Genomic DNA, 14,196 nt, shown 5'->3' with positions numbered 1-14,196 from the left:
TGAGAAACGAAGCCAATACACAAGTGCCACAAACTGCAGTTCATCAAATGACCACTTGAGGCTGACTCCAAAACAGAGTCCCCCATAGACCCCCATGTCAAAATGTCTTATTTTACAGCATAAATAAGCATCTGGTTCAAAAAGTAGTTTGAGTACTGTACAACTGTACAGGGGTGAATTTATTTATTTATTCATTTTACAACACATTCATTTACATTTTATTTAGGCCCAAAGTTATGCATATTTAATGGAAAGGCAGCTTCATTTACAGACTGTCTGAGAGGCATCATTACCAGTTGCTGATCCACCCATCGCTCCTCCATAGCTCTGACCTCTCGTCCAAATGTGGTCACTTCTGGCTCCAAAAAACCAAGATGGCGGTGACCAAAATGAATCAAAACTACAGTCCACAAACCAATGGATGACTGAAATTATATACATTATTTATACAATCTATGGTCCCATTTCAAGACTGACTAGTCCCAAGTCAAGTCTCATGTCCTAAACTTTGTTTTTCGAGTCCTTAACAAGTCACAAAGCACTCTTTGCTAAATGTATTCATTCATTCATCTTCTAACCGCTTCATCCTCTTGAGGGTCGCGGGGGGGCTGGAGCCTATCCCAGCTGACATCGGGCGAGAGGCAGGGTACACCCTGGACAGGTCGCCAGACTATCGCAGGGCTGACACATAGAGACAGACAACCATTCACACCTACGGACAATTTAGAGTTATTAATTAACCTAGTCCCCAATCTGCATGTCTTTGGACTGTGGGAGGAAGCCGGAGTGCCCGGAGAGAACCCACGCTGACACGGGGAGAACATGCAAACTCCACACAGAGGGGCTCCCACGCCCGGGATCGAACCGGCAACCCTCTTGCTGTGAGGCGAGAGTGCTAACCACCACACCACCGTGCCGCCCTTACTAAATGTAATGCCATTATATTTTGTTTGTTATATAGTTTGTTGGAAGATGTTACATCTGACTGTAACTTTAGACCAGCACATTTTGTATACTGCAATTACATTTAACAGTTTTTGTAGTTAAGTATCTTTGGTAGACATTTTTCAACTGGCGCTCAATAACGTCACATTTCTTCCTTTTGGTTCTCTCCTGCAATTTGATTGGGTGCTATTGGACTGGTTCACACAAAGTAGACCTGGGGAATTTTGTGTCAACTCGTTGGGAATAAATATATTAGTTGGTTGAGATAATGAGGAGAAATTAATTGATTCGTGGCACACTTTTTAATTAACATGCTTTTTAATCTTCGGGCTTGAAGGAAGGAATCGAGTATTTAGTCTGAGTCTGAGTCTGAGTGAGGTCATGAATCATTGGCGGTAAACTCCAAGTTGAGTTGCAAGTCTTTTTTGATTTTGTTAAGTCCAGTCTAAAGTCATCAAACTTGTGATTCAAGTCTGACTGGAGTCCACACATCTGCCAGTTAATGTATTGTACCAGAGTTATCGTAAAGCTAACAGAACAGCGCTGAACAAACCAGACAGCAGGACAAGACACATAATACAAAGCTGATAATTTGGAAATGTTTTACTTCCTGAGCTGTAACATGACTAAAGTTGCACTGAGCTGCAAGAGTGTTACATAATTAAGTGACTGCCACACTGTTCCATCACAAGACTTTTACACTGTTAGCTGATACTTTGGCACCATTTCGACACGAAACTTCAACTCAGACACTGTCTCAGTTTTACACTGTTACTGTCAGACTGGTAATAATACCACACACCAGTCACACTGCTCCAAGTGATTAAATATGTATAAGAACCTTTGATACAGTGGGACTGAATGGAGTCAGGATTGAAGTGCACATCCTGTCAGTCTTCCTTTGGGCCACTAGATGGCAGTGTTAGAAATGAAAATGTGCACTGGTGAAGCAGGTGAGGTCATCTGTCCTGTTAGTTCATCTGCAGTAAAAACTGAGCACACTGTGGAAGTTTAGCATCTATTAAAGGACAAACAAATGATGCAGAATAAACACAAATACAGAATGGAGTAAAAAAAAAATGCCTCAAAAATGTCGAAAAAATGTTTCTAGAGGATAACAATAGTATACAATGAGCTTGAGTGACTCATTTAAGCCTATAAAAAGTTGCAACATTGCACTGTTTCAAAGGAAATCTCATAAAAACTACAGTCCCTGAACATGTGAGTAGGCTGGACTGTTGTTATCCACAGGTGAGTGTGTGTGGGCTCCGTCGTGACGCAACTGCTCAGACTCGAGGACTGCAGCTATCACTGATCATCTTACAGGGATTAATCAATTGCACCATTGCAATTAGGTCCTAAAACATAAGATATCTGTGATGACATTTGGAGAATCTGCGTTAGACGTGTAAATGCATTCATGCTGTGGTCGTGCTGCTTCCAGGTGAAAGCTTTCAGCTGCGGATTGGAAATTGCTTCCACACACGGGGCTGAAACGGTGAGTGATGGTTTAGACACCAATTATCACTTTACACTTTTGTGCATGAGTGACTTTACACGGTTTGATACCCTTAGTGTCCTGGTATTTTAGCGACAAGAGGTTTACTAGCTTTAAATATGCCGTTGAGTATAAAGGTAGGTAACGCCAAACTCCATTAAAAATGTTGCGGTGTAATGTTTGCTCGCTGACAGGGACAGGCAGGTACCTCTTTGAAAAGGACTAAACACTTTTTAGAACTTGACAGACTCTAAAGGAAAATTCGGCATACATTTGATCCAAAAAGCTGCACAAATTTAACTTTAAAATGTACTCATGTTGCTTAATAGTGCCCTTCATGGTGCTGTGGCAGTAGTGTGGTGACTTAAGGTAAAAACTAATTGTATAAAATAAGATTTCATTGCAGTAAGTGCTGCTTTATTATACTGGCTGCATGATGAATCAGAGACTGATCTCTAAATATGGAGAATGGCTTAAATTAAGTGGTCTAACTGTCTATCATAGCCTGGTTTAGGAGCCGGTTGTTGCAAACAAGAACATTAAACTGACAGGTGAGTTTATTTTCTGCCCACATGTCAATGAAAAAGATGACGTCAGTGGTTTTTTTCTATAGCCAGGGACCAAAATGACACAATATTTTTGTTTATAAGACTATACAAATTGGCCCAATGCAGGTTATTGCATTGTCAACCAGTATTTCATCACTGTTTTCACAGTAATGTGAGGTTTAAATCCCTTCTGCAACACCAGCATGCCTTTGAAATATGTCAGTATGTCAGCATTTATGTTCACAGAAGCCTTTACTCTCTCAGTGACAGATCTTTCAAGGAAATTACCCCATTTGTCTTCTATGGCTGTGCATGTTTGTGTGTGCACAGGTGTACGTGTTGGCTCTTTGGAAAGAATACTGTATGTAATGTCATCTAAGTGCAACTGCATCATGTCTGTGTGTGGTTGCTCAGGCAAGCACACATGTCCACAGCCATGTGCGGTGGCATTTATGAATGGCATTGTGCATAATGCCGCTGCGACTGTTTATGGCATTGTGTGTGTGTGTCTATTGTGAGTGTCCGTGCAGCAAAGTGTGTAATGGACATTTCTGCTGCAGCAGCATTCTGAGTGTTACATAACAGGTTGTCCTCTGCATCATCCTGCAGGGCGGCCCAGGATTAAATAAAGACTCCGTGCTTCTCCTTGGCATGGGGAGGCTTTATGTGTGTGTGTGCAATATGAGCATGCACCTCTACAGCTTTATCACAGCCAGTCCTGATGCATACTCAAGCCTTGTGTTTCAGTGTGTCGAAGGATTATTTATATCCCATAGAACATAAATATTAATGATAACATGGGCCTCTGTGGTTGTTGATTAATAGCAATAACTTGAAGCTATTACTTAACTGTAAGTGCAGATTGATGCCTTTCAAAAGTTACTTTCTGACATTGTTTTTTGCTCTTCTTGATGTCTCGATGTGATCTGTTTCAGTCCAGTAGAGGCTGAAACATGACTTGAATTACTAATTAATGTAATGCAGGTTTTCACAGGTTAGACTGCAGGGAGTTTGGAGTTGGTGGAGAAAGTAACTTTAAAGAATGGCATTAAGAATTACTGTAAGTAGTAGTACTTTAATGAAATCCTGTCAAACTTGCATATATAGATGTGCTTAAAGACACACTATGCAGGTTTTTCCTAAGAAACAATGTATAGACTCAAACAAGAGTAATCCCTCTTAATCGTATGAGCCACTAGATGTGTGTGGCAGTGTATGCAAATTTGCATTTCCTAGGATAGCAAAGGAATGACCTGCCGTATTCTCCCATATGCTCACTGCCTTGGATGGCTGGATTGGTTAGGTTTAGGGTAAGAAGGTCAGGGTAAGCCAGTCACAGGCAGAGTAAGCAAGAGTAAAACAGGTCAGTCCTCCGCTTTATCCAAGGAAATGCAAATTCCCATTCAGAACATTCCTGGACACAGTGCGCAGGTAAGGTCAGGACTTTATTAAAAGAGAGTGACCAGGTGTGAGAATGTAAGCAGCACACATCCAAGAGGAAGTGATGAAAATTGCTGATGTGGCACAGAAAAAAAAAATGCAAATATACAAAAACGAGTTAAAATCTAGGGTTGGCTTTCTCTCACGCTCGTGGTGCCGTTTGCAATCAGTAGCCGACAATTCCTGCATTGTATACCTTTAAAGGGGCTCTTTGCAAAATTCAGAGTGTAGACTGGACATGGCTCCATATAAGGAGACGGTTGAGCTGGCAGCTACCAGCTAACAGTGATAACTAGGCTTGAGCGGTATCTATTTTTTCACACCTTTTGTATCTTCCTGACATTTCACCCAAGACGGGATATGACTGTATTAGTGTGTGTTGCTACTCAAGTTGGATGTGAACACAAGCTGGTTTCCCTGCAGTTTCTCTGCTGTTGTGGGCACGACATGGGCCGGCTGTTTACATCCTGTACCATTATCCCCACCACTCAGTCAGCTCAGCTATCTGTTGCACCAGACTGATCTTGGTTGGCATGCAATGTGCAAAACATCCTCAGTACAGCCTCTCCAGTATGAGGTCAATAGAAAGATGAGTGGCAGAGCTAACGGTGTTAACCAGTGGGAAATCAGTGGGTGGACATTACGCTTCTGTGACAACGGCAACCCCATAATAGCAGTACCCACCGTTATGAGCGCAGTGCAGAAGTGGCGTCAATGAGCTAGTCAGTGGGACAGACACATGCACACATGGCTGGACTGGTTTACCACAACAAACCACAGAAATGCTCAGATCACAACACACACAGGTAGCGTAACTGTATTCTCTGCTCAGGATGCCATTACTTCACTATATCTTTACATAGCAAATAGTGGTTTGCTGCTTTATTAATGCCCTGAATGCCGCACACAGAACATTTTACTTCTGTAGCTTACACGCCACTGTTTTGTAGAGGTGTAAGCTAAAATGACACACTCAAATGTTTCTTGATTAAGGCTGATTACACTGGTACAATTGGTAGATAGTGCAGCTTTGAAAATGTAATTGCTGCATATAAAAGTTAACTCTCTCCTGCTTGAGTTAATTTGCCAACAGTAGGATTCCTTAGCTCATGTTTTGTTTTGCAGCTAACACATTTCAAATCTTAGCTTTGAGCATTAACAATAGATTTGGGTCATCTTAACAGATTGATTTTTCTTGTATGTGAAAGTGTTGCAGCCTCTTCTCTTACCACACTGCGTTCGCCTCACTTGGCAGTAGAGCTTAAAATATCACGTGCCAAGTTTGTGCAAGTCTAATCCAGCCACTCCTTGTTCAAGGGTGTGATTGTGCACTCAGATGTGCTGTGCATGTTCGTGTGTATGTAAGTGTGTCTGTGAGAATGTCATTATTTGCATTTTTGTGTGTGAATGTGTGTGAGACAGCTGAAAGCCCTCCTCTGCCCGGTCTTGTCGTTGGATTAATACAGTAACCTGTTGTGAATGATGTAGCTCTTATCCACAAGAACAGATTAACAGAGCAACACTTTCCTTTGTGATGCTATTAACCTGTCTAACCCAACCCTAAACCTGCACATCAGTCTAACTTTACCGCAACTATGACCGTTTACTGTCAATCGAGCTGAATCATTATGATTCAAATAAATCAGATCTTAGACCTCCACACCCTGTAGAGTTACTGGATAACAGAACAGGCTGCCGAAGTCTACTGTGAGAATACTTTGACTAACATTGCAGAGCTGATGCTGATGGCAAACTCACTGACTGACCAATCCAGTCTCACTCTGAAGTCGACAAAATCCAGCACTTGGGCAGGGACGTGCAGCGTCAGACACTGACGAAAAAGCCATCCTTTAACAGGCATGATATTCGGCGGGTCGCCATTGTAGTTCAACAGTGCTCGGCGGCATCGGGGGAATTGTGGTAGGACAAGAAAGAAAGTCAAGGCGGTGAAAGAAGACTTTGTTGGACTGACAGAACAAAGTCTGTATACAAAGTGCTATAGAACAGTATTGTGCAAGGGAGGAAACACTTCAAACCCCACCAAGTACCTTGGTGACAGATGCAAAGACCAAAGAGCACAAAACATGACAGGTTAGCAAATAAGCTAGCTGGCCAGCCAGCTGGTAGGAAGATGTTGAGCATAGATTTATAATAAGTGGATACTGAACCCCAAGTCCGATGGAATTGCTCATCTATTGCATATGCCAAAAAAGCTTATTTCTCCCGGGTTTACTTCTGCAGTATGTGGCCCATTGAATATGTGCAGTAGTGTTTCAGTCACTGGCTCCACCCACGTGTTCCAGTTTGGCCCATAGACTTTACATTGCAATGATGTCAGAGATGTTTAAATCACTTTTCACAGCTCAAGGAAAGTTTAAAATATATAAAATCACCGTGGATCCAAAATTCATAAAAGAAAGAGTCATAATTGACGCTGTTTGCAGTTCGAGAGTTTTACAGACGTCTTTATAATGGTGGTTTATGGAGAAAATACTTTCCAGCTCCTCCTGGGAGATTCCAAGGTGTTCCCAGGCCAGATGAGATATATAATCCCTCCAGTGTGTTCTGGGCCTGCCCCAGGGCTTCCTGCCAGTTGGACGTGCCTGGAAAACCTCTAATAGGAGGCGCCCAGGAGGCATCCTGATCAGATGCCTGAAGCACCTCAAGTGGCCCCGTTTGACGCAAAGGAGCTCTACTCCGAGCTCCCTCCGGATGTCTGAGCTACTCACCCTATCTCTAAGGCTGAGCCCAGACACTCCACGGAGGAAACTCAATTCAGCCTCTTGTATCCGTGACCTCATTCTTTCGGTCATTACCCATAGCTCATGACTATAGGTGAGGGCTGGGACGTAGATGGACCGGTAAATCAAAAGCTTTGCCTTCTGGTTCAGCTCCCTCTTCACCGTGACAGTCCAGTGAAGCACCCACATCACTGCTGACACTGCACCAAGCTGCCTGTTCACCATGTCAAGAACATGCATGGGCATTGTGCAGAGCAGGTGTATAATACAAAATATCGTAACATTTCACCCAATAAATATAACCATATATTAGCAATTTGCCCTAATATGTAGTTAAGATATCATTGTAAATGTATTTTGTGCACTCTGTAGGTCTCATGGTTTTGCAACGAACTCTAATCAAGGGTTACATTTTCGTATTGTGACAGCACTATAAAACCAGCCTGTATTGGTATGACTCACCAAAAATAAAACTGGTGTATGTGTTTCATTACTTTGCATGTGTGTTGCTGTAAGACAACTTTATTGTTCTCAACACTTCAGTCTACCTGTTTTATTTGGATTTGTTCCCACTTTGTTTTTAGTTCAGCTGCTGTCGAGTGTGAGGAGAAGACAGCTTTCACACTTCACAGTAACCCTTAGATTTCATAGCTGTCGATCTTTTGGGAGCATAATGTCATTTGTATATTAAGCACTGGTTGAGATCACTTAATAAATTTGTGGCAGCTACAGTACGCAACAGCAGACGTCAGAATCATATCCAAATCCATCTGAAAAGAACTGCTGTGGTGTCTGAGAGCAGCCAGTGGAGAGGGAGACTGTTTATCACGACAGCCTCACACTTCCTGTGTCAGACGGTCTATTTTAGTCCTGTTTCCAGAAGGACCAGTGGCTGAGAGATTATATTATCTTGTGCCACCATTGTCAGCTTCACAATAGTTTCACTACTACTTTCATGACTATACCACACACGTTGCTGTCTTGGTGGTACAGTTAAAACATGCAACATGTTTTGAGCCGTAACATTATTGATGAGCAGGTGCCTCATATAAACGGCGCCATGGGCTGTCTGAGGTGTTTTCCCCTCACACAAACACTTGGCAGAAATATGTCTGATGTTCTGGTTAATTAAAGTCAGACACACATGTATTGACAGAGATACAGTTTGTACCCTTCTCAGCCTTACCTGCAAAATAATTTGTGTGTGGTGCATGTTTGTACACACACACATTGTCCCCTGAGCCTTTGCATGCTTCGAAAGCTTAAAAATCCCCACCCCCATGTTAGCTTCACTTCACTTTAAAGATCAGACGTTAATCAGATTATCATGTTGTTAATGAACCCCTGTCTGTGCTGTTAAACAGTCAGAGAGAATGTGGAGAATTTGTCAGATTCATAATTTGTGTTTGGCTTTGGGGCAAAGTCACAAGGTTTTGGCTTATAGAGACATTTCAGTTGGAGGCATATAGGAACTGTGGAGCGTCATGAAACAGTTTTCAAAAAAGCTTTTTTTGTTTAGCTGCAATTAAACCTGCATTGTACGTACATGTAGTTGAAGGGGTAGTTCTGATCTTGTGAAGTGGGTTTGTATGGGGTAGGAGATGTCAGTTTGGAGAAGCGTGGATCAGCAACAACACACATTTTAGCCACCTTTTAAAAAGTCCCACCTAAAAATAGTAATATCAGTTTAAGTGTAAACTATATCTGGAATATTTTCACTGCTTTACCTTGTGGTCAAACAGCGATTTCTGATGTTGAGATAAAACCGTTATATCACTCTTTTAAAAGCCAGACTCCACTGGGAAAAACAGTGATTTAAAATTGCTGAGCAAAGGAGCTTTTGGTCTGTCGCTGCCTCGATCAGTTAGTTTGTATTATTGTGTGATTTTGTTGAATCCAAACTAACCTGTTAAAAAGCCAAAGTCACACAATAACGCAAACTAACCAAAGGCGAGTTCACATTACACAACTAGCTGACCGGTCTTGAGTCGCAGAGACTATCGTAATCTTATGACTGTTCATACCTGGCGACATGTGTTTCTGTCATCGGGAGTCTCGCCAACTGCATTACGACTTGTGTGTGCACACCACAAGATTTCTCCACCAAGCCCTCGCCGACAGAGCCCCAGATAACGTAGTGACATCCCCAAACTACGTTTTATCACTAGTGAACAAAACAGGATATTATCAAGTTCCCCGGCGCTAAACTTGGAGATGACACATCGTAAAAGCATGGATATTCTTCCCAGTGTTGAATCAGATCATCTGCCTCCAGGGCCTGGGTCCAAACACAACGCGCTCCCCGTGATCCTGTGGACGCCGCCATTGTTGTTGTTGTTGCTTGCCGCTTGTCCTCCTCATATTTCTTCCGTCCTCCTGCGTGCTGATGTGGGACGTATCTCTCATTGGCTGATGCTCTTTGTCAGTCGTGTCACACCTCTCCAGTTTTCTAGCATGCCAGATATCCAGTTCCAGTCGCAGACGAGGGGGTGACTTGCTCGTAGCCTTGTTCACACATGAGGACTCGTCGTGGCAGACTATCTGCAGACTCACCTCCGACCCAAGGTAGCTCTGCGACGTCAAAATCGCGGTGAAAATGGTGTAATGTGAACTAGGCTTAACTGATCAAGGCAGCGATAGACCAATAGCTCCTGGGTTCAGCGAGACAAAATGACTGTTCTGGTCAATGAAGTCTGGTGGCTTTCACAAGAGCATAGATGGGGAACTGAAGCTGTTAACGCCCTACCCATTGGAACGGCCTGTCTGATGGAAAGGTAAAGTGAAGAAAATACTCTCACCATGGGATACAATTAAACTGTTATAGATGTTTTTAGATAGGACTTGTGTAGGTGCATAAAAGACATTATGCACAGCAGTACATTGCTTAGCTTCTGTGTCAGCACTCCTGCCACTTCTCCGAACTGGGGGCCGTGCCAACAGACATCTACTGTATAATACACTGACTATGGATAAGTACCCCATACAACCCCACCTCAAATAATCCGAAGTCTCCCTTTAAGCCCACACAGTCACTATTGTCCACTCACATGCATGTTTAAGTTGAAGGTTTTCAGTTTTCTAAGCTGTAGCTCGTGCTGTATATAGTGACTGCTGGGATTAAAGTCACCTCAACATGCTCTGTTGGTTCATGAGGCCTTGCAGGTCTTCTCCAAACCCCCTTTTTTTTAATTTTGTGTTTGTTTACATCCTCTCAAACACTGGACACTCTGCCACATTTTACACAATGGGCTTTTTTGTGGTAATTTTGATAATCATGGATAAAGTTTGGGGCTGAATCTTTGGTCCCTTTGTCTTGAGCCCCATTATGATGGGATTAACATTACAGGGGGAGGTGGTGAATGAAATATTGACTGCGCTCCTCAGTAGTTCCACTGGTTGAGCTGGAATGCATTTGAACAATCAGGGTATTACAGAATATGATCTTTAACAGACTTTGAGAAAAAGCCAAAAGCCTCTCCCGGGTGGCGCAGGAGGGTTTACGGAGAGACAAAGATAGTGTGTGTTGAGAAATGAGACATATATGCACCCCAGATTAGATTAGATTAATTGACCAGAGTTGTTTCCCCAGTGTAGGTGTGTAACAAGGAAGGCGATGTCTAATGCTGGTTCTTCCTTGGTCTCTCATCTTTATGTTTGCTCTTCAGTGCCTCCCACTCGCATCATGCTCACCAACGCTGGGTGCACGGGAGTGTAAAACAATGCCTTCTCATTTAGTGAAGTGTTGAGGCTGAGAAGGTGGAGACAGCTCAGGCACATCGCTGGGCCAAGTCTTTTTCTCCCAGCACACGCCATCATGCCAGCCCACGTGCTGGGTGATAGCAGTGATGGACTGACTTTGTCACTAATGTGTAGAGTTTATTTTTCATCACAGTTTCCACACCAACGAGGAAGAAGCACAAAGCCAGTAATTTTTTACCTCCCATTTACATTAAATGTGCCGTAACTGTGCCAGGCACACAGCAGCACAAGACTGGGCTCCCATGTGTGTAACTGGTGATGATTCTGCAGTGGACCCTGGTCACAGGTTTCAACATCGAAATGTGTTATCATTCTCTGGTTACCTTTCACCCACACTGAGGAGGAGGCGGCTGAAAGAGGATCTAATTTGTTCCCTCTATTGCCACTTTTAGCCTCTGCCATCAGTTATCTCCGACACTTGTTTGTTGTTATGGTGACATCAAAAATTAGGAAGGAGTACGCTCAGTCTCCAGGGGAGATACACGTTTAGCAGTTTTTCCCATCACTGTGATGGCCTGAACGGGCAGGGGGATCTGACTCTCCCCAGCTTCCACAGGAGGGCTGACAGTCAATTTTTGGAAATTGATAGCCTGACACGTTCGACTGTCCTCCTCGAGAGAGTTGTGTCATTATAGTGTCAAATTTGGTCAACTGGTGCCCAGTCTGTGTGCAAGCAGGGAAATTGCAGTGTTCCTCCCAGATCTCAGTGATGTTTGTTGCATCTCTGCAGGTCTGCTTCACAAAAGTCATGCCTTAGAGGTGTTTGCAGCAGTGATTACAGCTTGCTATGGCCACTACAACCCTTTTGCAGCAAGGAGATATCCATTGGGATGTGATCAGCCCAATTGCTAGAAAAAATGTTGGCATTGTACATTTTTTCCAAACCACTGGTTAGGACAAAGATCCAGTTTGGGGTTTAAAAACATGGTTTTGTTGCGAGAATCACAGCTGGAGGAGTCATCAATATCTGGATAAAAAAATCTGCTTTTCATGGCACAATCCTTGGTGGAAAAACAGCAGGAAAACTCCACAACCAACTGTTTGTTGGTCCTGAACAGTTGTCTGCAACTTGGCAGGACGTCTGACCTGGGTGTCACGCCATCACTCACATCTCCACCTACCGACGACGAAGTCAGCTCATATACGATGTTGCTTTAGAAACATTGATATGATACATTTGACATGTGCAAATGAAATCACATTTGTGGTTAGCAGAACTGTATAAAACCAACATTTTCTTCTGGTGACTGGGCTGGATGCAATAGTATCTGAGCGTGTACGAGGAGAAATAGTTACCTAGATGTAACTCCACTTCTATGAGTACATGCAGAGCCCTCTAACTGCATGCCCAGCTGACTCAGCCGTCAGTGGCTGAGCCCAAAAGGGAGCAGAGTGACTGGTGCACCACGGTTTTATAGAGCTTGCATGCTACCACCTGATAGGGCAGTGAGTGCAGAGATCTGTCTCAGGGTGCCAAGGTGGAGGGAGGTTAACCAATAGTGAAGCCTGTTACAGTGCACATACGAACTGTAGCTTAATCTAGGTCAATCCAGGACACCTTTCAAGAGGTGATTATGGATGAGTTGTTATGATAAGCTATTATTGGCCACATTACAGAAATTATATTTGTAAAATTTCCTTGTGTAAGTATAGTCTGTTTGACTCTCCTTCACAGATCAATGTGAATGACATGAAGTCTTCTTATTAGCTTTACTGGGCCAGTGGATTGCTCAGTCACCCGTGTTGGATACAGTGATTTTGAAAGGGGGATTTTTGCCGCAGGGTCTCAGTGGTGTGTGAGTGCCAACTTGAATTATGCAATCGGAGTATTGGATCACACTTTGGTGAGTTCATGTAAGTTGGTGAACTGGTGCCACATTTGTAAAGTCTTGTATTTAGTTGCTTTGATCATACACTGTTCTCTTTAAGCTTGAATGAAATAACTTCTGTTTTACAACCTGGATCTTGTTAGGTATATGTATGGTATTGTCTGGATTTGGATTTTTATTTAGTATTTTGGTCCATCTCTCTAATTTGACATAATAAAACTTAGTCCCGAACATTTATTACTGAAATTTGGGAACACTGTGACATCACAGAACAAAGTCAAATGGGGCTTCACTACCCCATAAAAAAAGTACATTTTGTCCCAACATTTTCATGTTGTTCAAAAGTGGTGACTCAACCATAACACTGTCCAGAGAATTCAGGCTTTTATTGCTGCCTTTCCAGCCTGCACTCAGGTTTGGAACAAAACCTCTTCACCCTCTGGCATTTCAAGACTCTTCCGACTCCTCCATCACCCACACTGACATTTTGAGCTGCTCAGTGATGGAGGCTGGTGCTACAGACAAGCATCCATCGCCTTTTAGCTACAAAGACTACAAAACCTCAAACATTCCTGATGGGTCAACTTTATGAGCAAGCTTTTTTTTTTGTGAGAAGTCTTTGTAAACTTGAATAGATTGGATGGCGAGGGCGTACTGCATCAGTCCTGTAGAACAAAAAGGCTGTGCATTTTTTTATTACCTACTGAATAGTTAATTCACATCCTGTCACTTGCCTTCTGATTGTCAATTTTCAACATGTTCTCACTCCCATCTTGTCAAATATGGCAGCATGGTCAGTGTCCCTATGCCTCAAACTTAGCATTAGTTTTGGGTGTCAGTTCTGCGTGTTACATGCTTCAGTGAGTCAAATAGTGAGTTAAATAAACTTATGTGTTCACAAAAAACATGGGATTTGTTGTCTACCTTACGTTTAGGCAACAATACTACTTGGTAAGGATTAGAAAAAATATTGTGGTTTAGGTTAAGATAAATATGTTTGTTAGGCATAACTTCACTTACATAAGTAAGTTACAAGTATGTCACATGAGGTAGGTGATGTTGTCCAAAAAACTCAACAACCAGTACGTTTTCATGCAGCTTGAGAAAATTAAATTATTGGCTTAGTTAGACTGAAACCGTACTTTTAAAGGCATGTAAACAACTTAGTCCGACCGAAATTGGACTATCTGTAGCTCGACTAACACACCTAGATAATTCGATTGAAAATCAAACCATTGCTGCATGTATCCATTTAGTCCGACTGGAGTCGGACTAGGCGTTCGGCGCATGCATCACTTTTTCTTTTGCAGGCATTCACCCCGGAAGAAGACAGAGATGACATAGCAGCAGTGCAGTAACTCCCAGAAATACAAACAAATAAACACCATGGCGGCCATGTCTCTCTTAAGTTCAGGAAGTCTCATAAGTCAACCAAA

At 42.7% G+C, this 14,196-nt stretch overlaps 1 protein-coding gene across 1 annotated transcript in view; it reads left to right on the top strand.

The window, feature by feature from the left end:
* Positions 1 to 2,256: 2,256 nt before the first annotated feature.
* The window catches only part of LOC125885054 (microtubule-associated tumor suppressor 1 homolog), a 96,956-nt gene continuing 85,016 nt past the window's right edge, over positions 2,257 to 14,196 (top strand). The window contains exon 1 of the mRNA XM_049570442.1: positions 2,257 to 2,443. The gene's annotated coding sequence lies outside the window, so the exon portion shown is untranslated. The remainder of the gene's footprint in view (positions 2,444 to 14,196) is intronic.

This window comes from Epinephelus fuscoguttatus, linkage group LG3, assembly GCF_011397635.1.
Source record: "Epinephelus fuscoguttatus linkage group LG3, E.fuscoguttatus.final_Chr_v1".
NCBI lineage: Eukaryota > Metazoa > Chordata > Actinopteri > Perciformes > Serranidae > Epinephelus > Epinephelus fuscoguttatus.
This window is presented reverse-complemented; position numbering and strand designations above follow the sequence as displayed.